The sequence below is a fragment of the Callorhinus ursinus genome, unplaced genomic scaffold (assembly GCF_003265705.2).
Source record: "Callorhinus ursinus isolate GAN/ISIS: 27379988/994484 unplaced genomic scaffold, GSC_fseal_2.0 scaffold48, whole genome shotgun sequence".
NCBI classification, from domain to species: domain Eukaryota; kingdom Metazoa; phylum Chordata; class Mammalia; order Carnivora; family Otariidae; genus Callorhinus; species Callorhinus ursinus.
Genome location: NW_027397110.1, coordinates 5,801,082 through 5,813,189, shown reverse-complemented (window position 1 = coordinate 5,813,189; position 12,108 = coordinate 5,801,082). Strand labels below are relative to the sequence as shown.

The 12,108-nt window shown below is 49.8% G+C and overlaps 1 protein-coding gene across 4 annotated transcripts in view; it reads right to left on the bottom strand.

Moving 5' to 3' along the window:
- Positions 1 to 5,401, bottom strand: part of PACSIN2 (protein kinase C and casein kinase substrate in neurons 2) — a 133,297-nt gene extending 127,896 nt beyond the window's left edge. For 2 of the 4 annotated variants that reach the window (XM_025881925.2, XM_073882677.1), the window contains exon 1: positions 5,268 to 5,401. The gene's annotated coding sequence lies outside the window, so the exon portion shown is untranslated. Of the gene's footprint in view, positions 1 to 3,969; positions 3,989 to 5,267 lie in introns of those variants that run through there. The other 2 variants (XM_025881927.2, XM_073882674.1) reach the window with 2 other exon arrangements.
- Between the last annotated feature and the right edge of the window lie 6,707 nt (positions 5,402 to 12,108).

The window sequence follows — 12,108 nt, the reverse complement described above, 5'->3', positions numbered from 1 at the left end:
AGATCGTGCATGTCTGCCTCATCCTTGTGAGTATCCTAAAGAAGTGCATCATGAAACGAACAAATAACCTTTTTCCATGTCTGCACAATGAATAATAGTACCAGACATAACAGGAAGACAGGACCACACATTGACTCATACCACTTTTGAGTGATACCTACTGTATATCCTCCTATACCTCCATATCTGAGTATTCAAATCATCTTTATTACGATGATTCTTTTCATGAGTAATAAACCACTTAACATCTGTGAGTCTTTAAAATTCCACCTTCTTTGGCATACATGAGCTCTTTAAAGAGCTGAGACTGTGCTCTGTTAATAAACTGAAAAAAAAATCAGTTCCTACAATATTCAGAATCTGGCCTGAAGGCCACAAGAAGCCACTGTTGGGTAGTCATGATCATTGGCACAATCCACACCCAACTCTCAAACCCACCCAGCAGCTCACAGGCTGGAAGGGATGTCTCATCTGTAAGTACATATTTGGATGGAACAAGTCAAACATCTGGAGTTTTCACTTAACATTTATTTCACAAGTGTTTCAAGTGCTAAGCAACTGAGCAGTAATCATTTCAATGCACCCTTTAATCAATAAACGTTAAACAAGTCTGTTCAAAACACCTAAGTCCTACAAATGTGTCCCTATGAAAAATATGGCAAGAAAAAAATAACAAAAATAAAATAAGTATCCCTTTGACAGTCAGGCAGAAAGGTGTTTAGTGATCCAAATTCAGACAAAAAAAACAGTCCTTTCAGCAGATGAGCAAATAGTTTCCTCCGCAAGTGACACATTCGGGGATATTTACACTGCCAAACATAACTCGTAATGACAACCACCAAGGAAGCAAAACCTAATGGAAAAACCCCAAGCTGGCAACCAGGTGCCCCAGTTCTGGTCCCACGACAAGCCTCTGGCTGTGTGATCCTACCAGAGTGGTAGCCAGCCCTGTACCCCTTTCTTCATCAGAAGAATGAATATCCATCACCACCCACACCACTCAGAAACGTTTTAAGGACAAAAAAAAGAGAGGTGAAAATGCTTTGGAATGTGGCCTCTATAAATACAAGTCATCATTATTATTAGCCTAAAGATGACTGAGAAAATAGGATTATAGAATATCATCGGTGAGAGGGAGCTTAGAGATGGGGTGATCCCGGAGTCCTCAATCTGGCCCAGGCCTCTGAAGCTGCGTGCTTTCTGGGAAGGAGGCCACAATTTTTATATTCTCAAAAGGTTAAGAACCTCTCAGCCCCTCATCTTACAAATATAAAAACTGAGACCCTAAGATATGTGACTATCCTAGGCCTCAAGGTTAGTGAGGGAAAAGGCTGGCCCAAGGCTCAACTCCATCCATGCTCCTCCCACTCCACCATGCCACATTTCTAGGGAGGACAAAAGTCACACAAATCTGACAGCCACAGAGTGTGTTACACAAGCCGCTGCACATGTGTTGCTAAAGTCATAGCAAAGTTTTTACCCTCAGTTTTCTCTTCTCAAGGCTTCCTCCTGAGGTCTTTGCTGGTTGAAACAGCTTTTCCTTCATTTCTGTATTCCCCTCTCTACCTAGCTCGGTGCCTGCAGCCAGGAAACAAATGATTTTTTGATATTGAAATTTTTCTAAAGAAATTAAATACACGGGGCGCCTGGGTGGCTCAGTCATTAAGTGTCTACCTTCGGCTCAGGTCATGATCCCAAGTCCTGGGATCCAGCCCCGTGTCGGGCTCCTTGCTCTACAGGAAGCCTGCTTCTCCCTCTCCCACTTCCCCTGCTTATGTTCTCTGTCACATAAATACAATCTTAAAAAAAATAAAAAAAGAAATTAAACACACGTTAAGTATATGTCAAACATATCTCAATTAAAAAATAAAGATTTGGGGGCATCTGGCTGGCTCAGTCAGTGGAGTGTGTTGACTCTTAAACCTGGGGTGTGACTTTGAGCCTCACATTGGATATAAAGTTTACTTAAAAATAAGATCTTTAAGGAGCACCTGGGTGGCTCAGTCAGGTAAGCATCCAGTTCTTGATCTCAGCTTAGGTCTTGATCTCAGGGTCGTGAGTCCAAGCCCCAGTGTGGAGAGAAAGAAAAGAAAGAAAAAAGGGAAGGGAAGGGAAGGGAAGGGAAGGGAAGGGAAAGGGAGGGAGGGAGGGGGGGAGGGGGGGGAGGGAATAAATAAAATCTTTAAAAAAAAATTAAGGGACACCTGGGTGGCTCAGTCGGTTGAGCATCGGACTCTTGGTTTTGGCTTAGGTCATGATCTCGGGGTCCTGGGATAGAGCCCTGCATCAGGCTCAGTGCTGACTCAGCCTGGGATTCTCTCTCTCTCTCTCTCTCTCTCCCTATCTCTCTGCCCTTCCCTACCCCTACCCCCCCACCCCCACACACATGCGTGCACTCTCTGTCTCTAAAATAAATAATCTTTAAAAATAATTAAAAACAAAATGAAAATTTTATTCTAGAAAATAAAAAATAGATTACATGGTGCTATTTTACTAAACAAACATAAATGTTCAATCATAGGAACAAAAAGAAATCAATAAAGAAAGGAGACTGTTGTTTTATGTGCTTTTAATCAAACTACCAGCACGTGTGGTCTTAGACGGCCACTGTTCTTCAAATAGTTATCTTTGGAACTACACATATGCCAAGAATGTAGCATGGCACAGAATACTTCTGAGTATACTTTGAAAATTCCTCTTTTAAGGCTGTCTCCAGTCAGCAGGCAGAACATAATTATCTGAATACTAAATATTTGAAGGAATTCCTACACAGCCATCCCAGAGACCACGACTGGGACCCATCAGGAGTCAGGTTTCAGGCACTGAGATGCGTTTAGGTGTGTGAAGGATCACTGCCAGGGCCATAAAGAAAGGTCTCTACGTGTGGAATGCAAACTGACTTCATAACTGAGGCATTGCTACACTGCTCTCAGGTATGCCACTGCAGTTCCAAACAACCTAATTGGGAAAAAAACTGAGCCAGCACTACCGTTCACATGAATGTGGTCATTACCCCCATAATCTACAGGGTGGCCTCCGCAAAGCGGCCATGACAATCTGATGGCAGATAAGGCAGGCTCGAGTCAGCCGGGAAGTTCAGGTGAGGGTGGCCAGAAAGCCCTTGGTAAATGCTACCCGATCTCTAAACACAAGGCACCATTACTATTATTAAGGAATCTATGAAATCTTTTTGATATTCCATAACATCCTGGAATCGACCGATGACCCTGTCATAAGCAGGAAACCTGAGCATCGTGTCCTTAACTTGGTCTACACAGACTTTCAAGTGAATAGAGGAGAAAATGAAAAGGTAAAGGACAAATGCCCCTCAGTTCCCACCCCCATTGGTCTGGCTATCAGAGATTTGGATTAGGCATCCAGGACTAGGGAAAGACAACCTTATCTCCTAGCAGCAGGCTCTGCCCGAAACCCAAGCACTGTTTTTTACATATGCATACTTTTAGGTTATTTAAATATTATGACCTCTCATATATTTAAGACTAAAAGTAATAAAGTTCCAGTTCCCAAACAGCATGAGCTGTTTCCATTCAAATGGGTTTTTATTCTTCTCCAAAAAAGTCAATCAAGAGTACAGACGTAATCACTCTTCTATACCTCTGTGTTATGTTACTTTCCCAAGTAATAAACATCATCAGCCTACCGGCCAGTTTCTTTAAAACCTTGAAGACACTTCTCAAAAGAAAATCACACACCACAGAAAAGTTTTTGATGTGACCTCATATATCAACTAGCATAACCTCACCAAGGAGATTGACTGCCGAGCTCTAGAATTAAGTTTCAACGCACACAGATGAGTTTCGTTTCCCATGTGAATGAATCAAGAGAAACCCAAGCTGCACTGGCTCCTATTCAATGCCTGTATGTGGAGGCTGCAAGCAGGCTTGTGAATCAAGTGGAGTAACAACATCTGGGGCCAGAACCGGAGGGCTGGTGTTCAACTGCGCCCACCTGGTTGGTTTCCTCGACCTGGGCTCCAAGCTGGCAATCCCGGGAGGGTTAAAACAGAACTTCAGCATACAACTGCAGAGGAGGGAAGGAAGCTGTGAGCTCACCGGCAGCAGCTCAGGTTTGAATTCTTTCAGAAGTTCTCTTGATTTTCATCAGGACAGCCAGGAAGTGTTTGGTAAACAGTGTAAAGAGTAGCCGCGGAGACTCTGGGCAGCCTACCCTCCTTAACCACAAAAAAGAACACAGGATAGTTGGGAGTAGAAAAGACCCAGGAATGGTTACACACACACCCCACCTTGAAGGCCGCCTTCCCCTGGGCACCCAACTGGAGAGCAGCATCCTCAGAGGCTAGAGCTGTGCGGGGCCCCAAGGAGAGAGCACAGCTTGCTCTCCCGACCAGCTCCAAACGAAAAGAAAATCGCCCTTCTCTGGTGGAGCCAAAACCCCAATGAACGACTGAAATTAGGGGGCAGAAATCGCTACCTCTCCAGCCCGGAACCCCTCCGATGCGCCAGCAGGCTCGGAAACCCCAGAAGAGAGAAAGCGCTCACGTTTCTAAGAATCAATGACAGTCTGGGAAACTCCGAGGGTGGACGGGCAAACAGCCCCAGCCTCTCCTGCCTGTGCCCCCCAGCCCTAGGATCTGCTTGCAAGGAAGGGCTCGCCGCCCGTGGAGACAGGAGAGACACGGGGAGAGTGGAAAGGAAGGGCTGTCGTCCAAGTGCCCCAAATAAGCTCATCCGCGTCTGTGTCCCGCCTGCCCCCGCCACCCCTCGGACCCAGCCCTGCCCTCCAACTGGCACTTACCAGCCACACCGCTGCTCCCGCGCCGCTCCCGCAGCCGCCCTCGCCTCCCGCGTGTCCCCCAGCGAACCTCTGCGCCCCTCGGCCTCGCGGGTTCCCCTGGAGCGCGCCCGCGGCTCCTCCCCGAGTCTCTCTGGAGCCGCCCACCTGCCCCTCGGCAGCAGCTCCAAGCCCGCGGGCCCCGCCGCGGTACTTCTCTCTCCGGCGACCCCCCGCCCGAAAACTCGCCCGCCCGCGTCCCGCAGCCCCGCGCCGAGCCCGCCCCCCGCGGCTCCCACCCGCCCTCACCAGCCCTCCGGCGCCCGCCGCGGCCCCCGAACACGCCCCCTCCCACGGCGACAGGAAGTCCGCGCGTCGGCCGCGCGGCCGCAGAGGCTTCCCCCAGGCGCGGAGCGCGGCCCCGGAGCGGCGGCCTGACAGGGCGCGAGCCCCGCCGCCCACCCGCGCCTCCGCGTCCGCCCGCGGCGCCCCAACCGTCGCGGCGCGGCCCTCACCTCGGCCGCCGCTCACCCAGCTCCGGCCGCGACGGCGTCTCCGGGTCCGGCTCCCGCCCTCGCTCCTGCCGCGCTGCTCAGTCCTGCCCTGCCCCGCTGCGGCCGCCGCTGCCGCCAGCCACCAGCGCACCGCCCCCGCTGCGCCCGCTGTGTTCGTCCCATTGGCTGCTGGGCGCCGGGCCCCGCCCCACGGCCCCTTCGGCATCCCAGATTGGGCCAGGGTGCAAGGAGGTGGCACGCTCCCTGGGGGCACAAAAGGACCTCCCCCAGGCGCCATTGGCGGCGTCTCCTGTCCATCAAAGGGGGGGCAGTGCCTACTTAATCAACTGATAGGGTGCCGGGCGGGCGGGGAGGGGTTACTGTCCTGGGGTCGCTCCCGGGCTGTGCTTCGCGGGGCTCACTCCCTGGGGTTTGAGTCCTGCGGCTTTGCTGGTACCCAGGCGCGGGGGGCGCGGGAGGGCAGCACCTCACCTGACTGGGGGTTCAGGGAAGTAGTCGTTCTGAAAGTTTCCTCTCCTGAGGCACTCAGGAAAGCCAGTGTCAACAGGGCTTCCTCAGATTCCCGCCACAGGTGTAGATCCCTCTTGAGCCGCTTAGTTTAAGCCGGGGGTGGGGTGGGGTGTGTGTGTGTGTGTGTGTGTGTGTGTGTTTGTGTACACGGAGCAGCCAGGGAGAGCCGCCACTGCACAATGGACCACTTTATTTCTAGTTCTTACCAGACCTTGCCTAATGGGTTATCAGCCCCATTCTACAGAAAGAGAGAATAATGAGTAAAACATTGCTGCATTCACGGCTCACTACCCTCAGCACTTTCCAAGCATTGCTTCCTGTGGTCCTCCTGGAGAGGACAAAAACCCTATGCCCAAGGGAGGGTTTGGAGCCTGAGCAACTTGGGGGGGTGGGGGGTGGGGCGGATGGCTGGAGTAAAGAGAGTAAATGGCAGAGCCAGGATTAGAAACCAGGTCCCCCCCCAACCCAGGCCTGTGCTGGACGGTGTAGCGATGCTGGAAAATGCTCAAACTAAAATGGTCAAAGGGAAAGCAGGACACAAAATGGTGGGGAGTATATGATTCTACTACCTATGGATAGGAACTGAGAGAGACCACAAAGAAATAGAGTGGTTTCTCACTTTCCAAACTGTTTGGAAAGTAGCATTGTGCTTGCAATAGATAATTGTGGCTAGAGTTTTCTGAACAGGTGCCGGTGACCTGCATGGTCCTCCAGCCTCCTGCTCTTCAGTTCTTGCCCTCCATCCCTTTCTCCTGTACACACATGCTCACACACATCCCCCTTCACACCAAGCACTGGTGAGGCTGGAAGGGGTTCCTGCGGACTGGACACCACAGGGAGGCGGTGAGCCTGGCACTGCCCAGCGACAAGACACCTCCTGAGCCTTTCTGGGCTCCTAGCCCTAGAGGTCACTTCCTAGCCATGTGACCCAGGCAGCACTCCAGCATCTACACATTGGCTCCTTTCTTGTCTCTTTCTTTCCTTTTTAGTGTTACAGGATTTTTGTCCCCTTAGTGCCCGTGGTTCTTGGTCAGATCACTTGGAAGAATGACGAGGTAAACCGGATGAAGAGTGGTGAGCAGCAAAGCAAAGTTTATTGAGCGATAGTATAAAAGTCCCAGAGAGGGAGGGGGGCCCAAGAGGGTTGCCCCTGGAGTTTCTAAGTTTAGGGGTTTTATGAGCTCTCTTGAACTATTTTAAGCAGCCAGGCTGTGCTGAGTCGTGCCAATCAGGGCTTTGGTCACGTATCCGTCTACTGTTAGGTTAATGTTTATGCGCTGATGATCTTCTTTGGCTGACATCTGGGGGCTTAGGCCTTAACTGCCCCTTGCCAGTGATATTGACAAATGCTTTTGTGGTTAACTATCTTATTTTAGGACATTTTGCAGAAGTCATTTCTGCAAGGGCTGCAAAGCAGAATGTTAGTGCGGGTCCTGTCTAAGCTGCAGAACAGGATGTCAGTGCTGTTTTATTTTAGCTGTCCTGACTTCATACTTTCTTGTTGAGGACCCTGACCTTGACTGCTTAACTCCTAACATTAGGGCAAAACCAAAATCCCTCTCATTTTCTTGCCCCCAGCAATTTGACACTGTTGCTGAACTCTTTTGAGTCTTGTCTTCCATCCCGGCAGCTTATCAGGGTATTTTTCCAAAGAGAATTCCCCTTTGCCAGCTGTGACCGTCCCATCTTTGATCCCCGCAAACATTCCACAATAGTGTATCCAGCCTCCTTCTTCAATCATACTCATACTGGCCTGGAGCCCAAACCTGCCTCTGTCCCTTCCCCACGGAGGGGCCTGGGCAAGTCACTGCAGCAATCTGCACATCTGTGTCCCAACCTGTGACCTGGGGGTGATAACAGAGCGCATCTCACAGGGTTGTGGTCAGGGGTAAGTGGGACAAAAAAGTAAAAGTATGGAGGGCAGCTCTGGGCATGCAGGTATGAGTGCTCAGTATCTGAGCAGTTAACATGTAGTCATGTCAACTGCCATTTTGTCCCCTCCTCCCCACAAAATGTGCCCATTACCTGGGTCTGGGACCAAGACTGACTCAGTCCTTTGTTAGTCATTTCCCGCTAAGCAGTCTGGATAAACACACGACCCAAGTCAACATGTATTTTAATTGAGATCAAAACATTCTCACAAAAAAAACAAAAACCCAGATATAATTGTATTGCTGGTAAAATAGTCCTTCTTACACAGTGATATATGTTCCTTGTTCAAGAAAAAAACTAAAAAACTGAGCTTGGGTGGCTCAGTTGGTTAAGCGTCTGCCTTCAGCTCGGGTCATGATCTCAGGATCCTGGGATGGAGCCCCGCATCTGGCTCCTTGCCCAGTGGGAAGCCTGCTTCTCCCTCTGCCTGCCGCTCCCCCTGCTTGTGCATGCTCTCTCTCTCTCTCTCTGACAAATAAATGAAATCTTTAAAAAAATTCAAAATCCGCTACAGACATTCACTCTATAAATAATTCCAGTGTTTACAATGTGTGGGGCAGGGCAGGGGGTAGTTGGCAGTTCAGGGAGGGATGGACCTGGGTCCTGCTGCTTCTGCTCCTGAGAAGACCCAGCAAAGACACGGAGTCTACAAGAGACCTCCCCATCAAGGGACAGCAGTGATCCTCAAGAAACAGAAACCCTCCAGTGGGAGGGCAACAATATTGAAGGCAGTGGCATTTTACTGATCCAAAGTGAATGGAAATGAGGCGAGCAAAGGCCCAGAGGCAAGAAATCCTGCTCTCCAGGAGGAGAGGAGGGTTCCTCTTGGCCAGAGCCTTGGAGGCACAAGGGGAAATAAAGTGGGGAAGGCAGCGGAGCCGCAAATAGCTATGGGTGCTGGCAAGTTACTTTGTCATTCCAGGTCTCCATTTTCCCAACTGTAAAATGGGGGTAATCATATAATCAAGTGCTTAGGGAAACCTCGAGGATTCATGAGATCATACCTGCTCTGAGGACGGATCCTGGCACAGTTGGCCGCTGTTGAGTGTGTCCAAGGACCCCTCCGCCCCCCAACACACACATTTTATAGGAGTGCCTCAGGGTAGATTTAACTTTAAAATTTGTTTAACTGTGATCAAATAAGCCAGATGCAAGAACATGTACTTGGCATCAACTATTTTTTTTCTTTTTTTTTTAAGACTTTATTTATTTATTCATGAGAGACAGAGGAGGAGAGAGAGAGAGGGAGAGAGAGAGAGGGAGAGAAAGAGAGAAGCAGAGGGAGAAGCAGGCTCACCAAGGAGCAGGGAGCCCGATGCGGGACTCGATCCCAGGACCCTGGGATCATGACCTGAGCCGAAGGCAGACGCTTAACCATCTGAGCCACCCAGGCGCCCGGCATCAACTATTAATATTTTAGAGACAGCTGGGTGCCTGGGTGGCTCAGATGGTTGGGCGTCTGCCTTTGGCTCAGGTCATGATCCCAGGGTCCCGGGATCGAGTCCCGCACCGGGCTCCCTGCTCAGCGGGGAGCCTGCTTCTCCCTCTGCCACTCTCTCTCTCTGTCTCTTAATAAATAAAAATAAAATCTGGGCGCCTGGGTGGCTCAGTTGGTTAAGCGACTGCCTTCGGCTCAGGTCATGATCCCGGAGTCCCGGGATCGAGTCCCACATCGGGCTCCCGGCTCAGCGGGGAGCCTGCTTCTCCCTCTGACCTTCTCCCGTCTCATGCTGTTTCTCTCTCTCTCTCTCTCTCTCAAATAAAGAAATAAAATCTTAAAAAAATAATAAAAATTAAAAAAATAAAAATAAAATCTTAAAAAAAAATTTTAGAGACAGCTAAGCGTTAAGTGTTGCGACTAGAGGCACACATTTCTGGATATACCTCAGAAGGAAGCTCTTCCCTGCCAAGTTGTAGAAAGATCTGGATTCCTTGCAAATGTGTCATTGATTAGGAGGCAATTATCCCGGCCTTTCTTGCCTCGCTTTGTTTCGCTCCATTCTGGCCTGTGCACGTCTGCTCACGTAACCCTGTACCATCAAGTACATAGCTGTACTTGACGAGGGCCACGTTCCACTCAACGCTGCTGGGTAGGAAACTCGGGCCTGAGACCAACTCCCACCCAGAGACAGCAGGACGTGGTCACATCCACGGGACAGCATTTCCCACTGTGGGCAACTCCAGGACACCCTGCATCAGGAGCGCCCCATTTTCCACAAGTTCCTCAGTTGGTTCTTATGCCTCATATGGTTTGGAAGCACTATTCCTGAAGAATTCTTCATATTTTACAAAGTGTGGAGGGGGTGGCACGGGGTTACAGTGTTGCCATTTGTGCCAAAGTGGAACAAGTGGCAACAAGGAAACCAATGCATGAAAGTGAATGTTTCGAAACTTTGAAGGAAGGACTTAATGCCCACTTTCTGTGCTACATTGTATAAAGTATTTTCTACTCTCTGATGAACATACAGGCTCACTCCCACGGTCCCTCTTTGAGTTCCTGCCATTCAGGAGGATGAGAAGGTCCTGGATGCCAAGAGTGATTGTATTCTCAATCCAGAGTGTCATCTTTCCCTTGGCGGGCTCCTGGATCAGCTAAATAGAAGGGCATCCTGTGATTGTATAACAAAATTTTGTTTTATTTTGTTATACAATGTTACCATATGCAACTACGTCTGTGATTCCAGATTTCCTTGATACAAAATAAAATGGCATACCAAACCTAATTTTTTAAAACATTGCAGCAGCCTCAAAATGTGCGTTCATCAAAAAAAAAGTGACTTTGCCCTTATTGATTCGCTTTATCACAGGTGAATGTTATAAACTTGAACTTATAAAAGAACTTGTATACCATAATTACATTATAAAATAAATGTACACCCATCAAATGCTGCTACTGATCACATGTAAGATTTCATGGAGAGTGCTACAGATAAAGACACAAAGAACTTGGAAGACAGGGCGCCTGGGTGGCTCAGTTGGTTAAGCGACTGCCTTCGGCTCAGGTCATGATCCCGGAGTCCCGGGATCGAGTCCCACATCGGGCTCCCGGCTCAGCGGGGAGCCTGCTTCTCCCTCTGACCTTCTCTCCTCTCATGCTGTTTCTTTCTCTCTCTCTCTCTCAAATAAATAAAGTTTTTTAAAAAAATCAATTTGAATAAAACCAAAGAGGTTTGTTTAAAAAAAAAAGAAAGAACTTGAAGACAGTGGGGAGCCATCAAGGGCTGCTCCCGGCCCCCAGACCAGCTGTTGCGTCCGTGTGTCTGCACCTGACGTGTTCAGTCGCCATCTGTGAAATACTGGATGGGGGGGAGGGGGACTCTGCCTCAGGGGCAGCCACACCTCTCCTGGGGTGGGTGGGTCACTTCCTGATGGAATGATCTCAGGCCCAGGATTATATGTGGCATAATGCCACCATCAAGGCAGGAGTACAAGAAGCAGGTGATGGAGGTCAGGCTTCCACAGACACCACCACTGTGGTTAATATTTACCCGGGTCCCAGTCACTTCATGGTGTCAGAAGAAAGGAGGAGGAGGGGCCTAGGCGACATGGGCTATTTAATCTTTTGCTAAAAAGATTTTTTCCCCCAGCAATTAGAAAAGCCTAGGACTCAGTCACAGGCTCAGAGGTTCTTCATTCTTTTCAGTTTGTTTTGTTTTGCTTTTGTTTGAAGTTTTTTTTTCTTTTCTTTCTTTCTTTCTTTTTCTTTTTTTTGGGGGGGTTGTTTGTTTTTAGCATACAGCTTTGGGCAAGTCACCTCACTTCTCAGCCTCAGTGTCCCCATCTGGACAGGAAAGTGATGGCTCGCCCCTACCTAACAGGATGGCCGTTGAGGAATTAAATGCAGTAATAGATGAAAAATCCTTCCCACGGTGCCCAGCACACGGTAGGTACCAGCCCAATGGATGCTGGTATTGGCTCATGCCATCGTGCACCTGCTTGCCAGATCCACCTCCTGGCTTGCGAAGGGAAGAGTGAGCAGGTGAGGGGCCTGGCAGACCCCAGTGGACATGCAGGCTCCTTTTCCCTCTCCCACACTCCCTGGCCCAAGAGCAGCAGAGCCAAAGGGCGCTGCTTCGGAAAGTAGACATTGTTCCAGGGGAGGTGGCCTCGCTCTCAGGTTATCACCCACGGAGGAATGTGGGCACCATCTCGCTCTCACAGGCTGCCCCACCCTCTGCCTGCATTCCCACTCCCACGGCCCTCTGTTCCTCCCAAGCTTCATTCCTGCCTCCGCCTCATCTCCCCGTCCCCCCTTCTCCCTCCGTGGGAGTGTCCAAGCAAGTCTGAGAACAACACATCAGAACCCACTCTCCCGGGCGCCTGGGTGGCTCAGTTGCCTTCAGATAGGGTTGTGATCCCAGGGTCCTGGGATCAAGCCCCACATCGGGCTCCCCCTGCT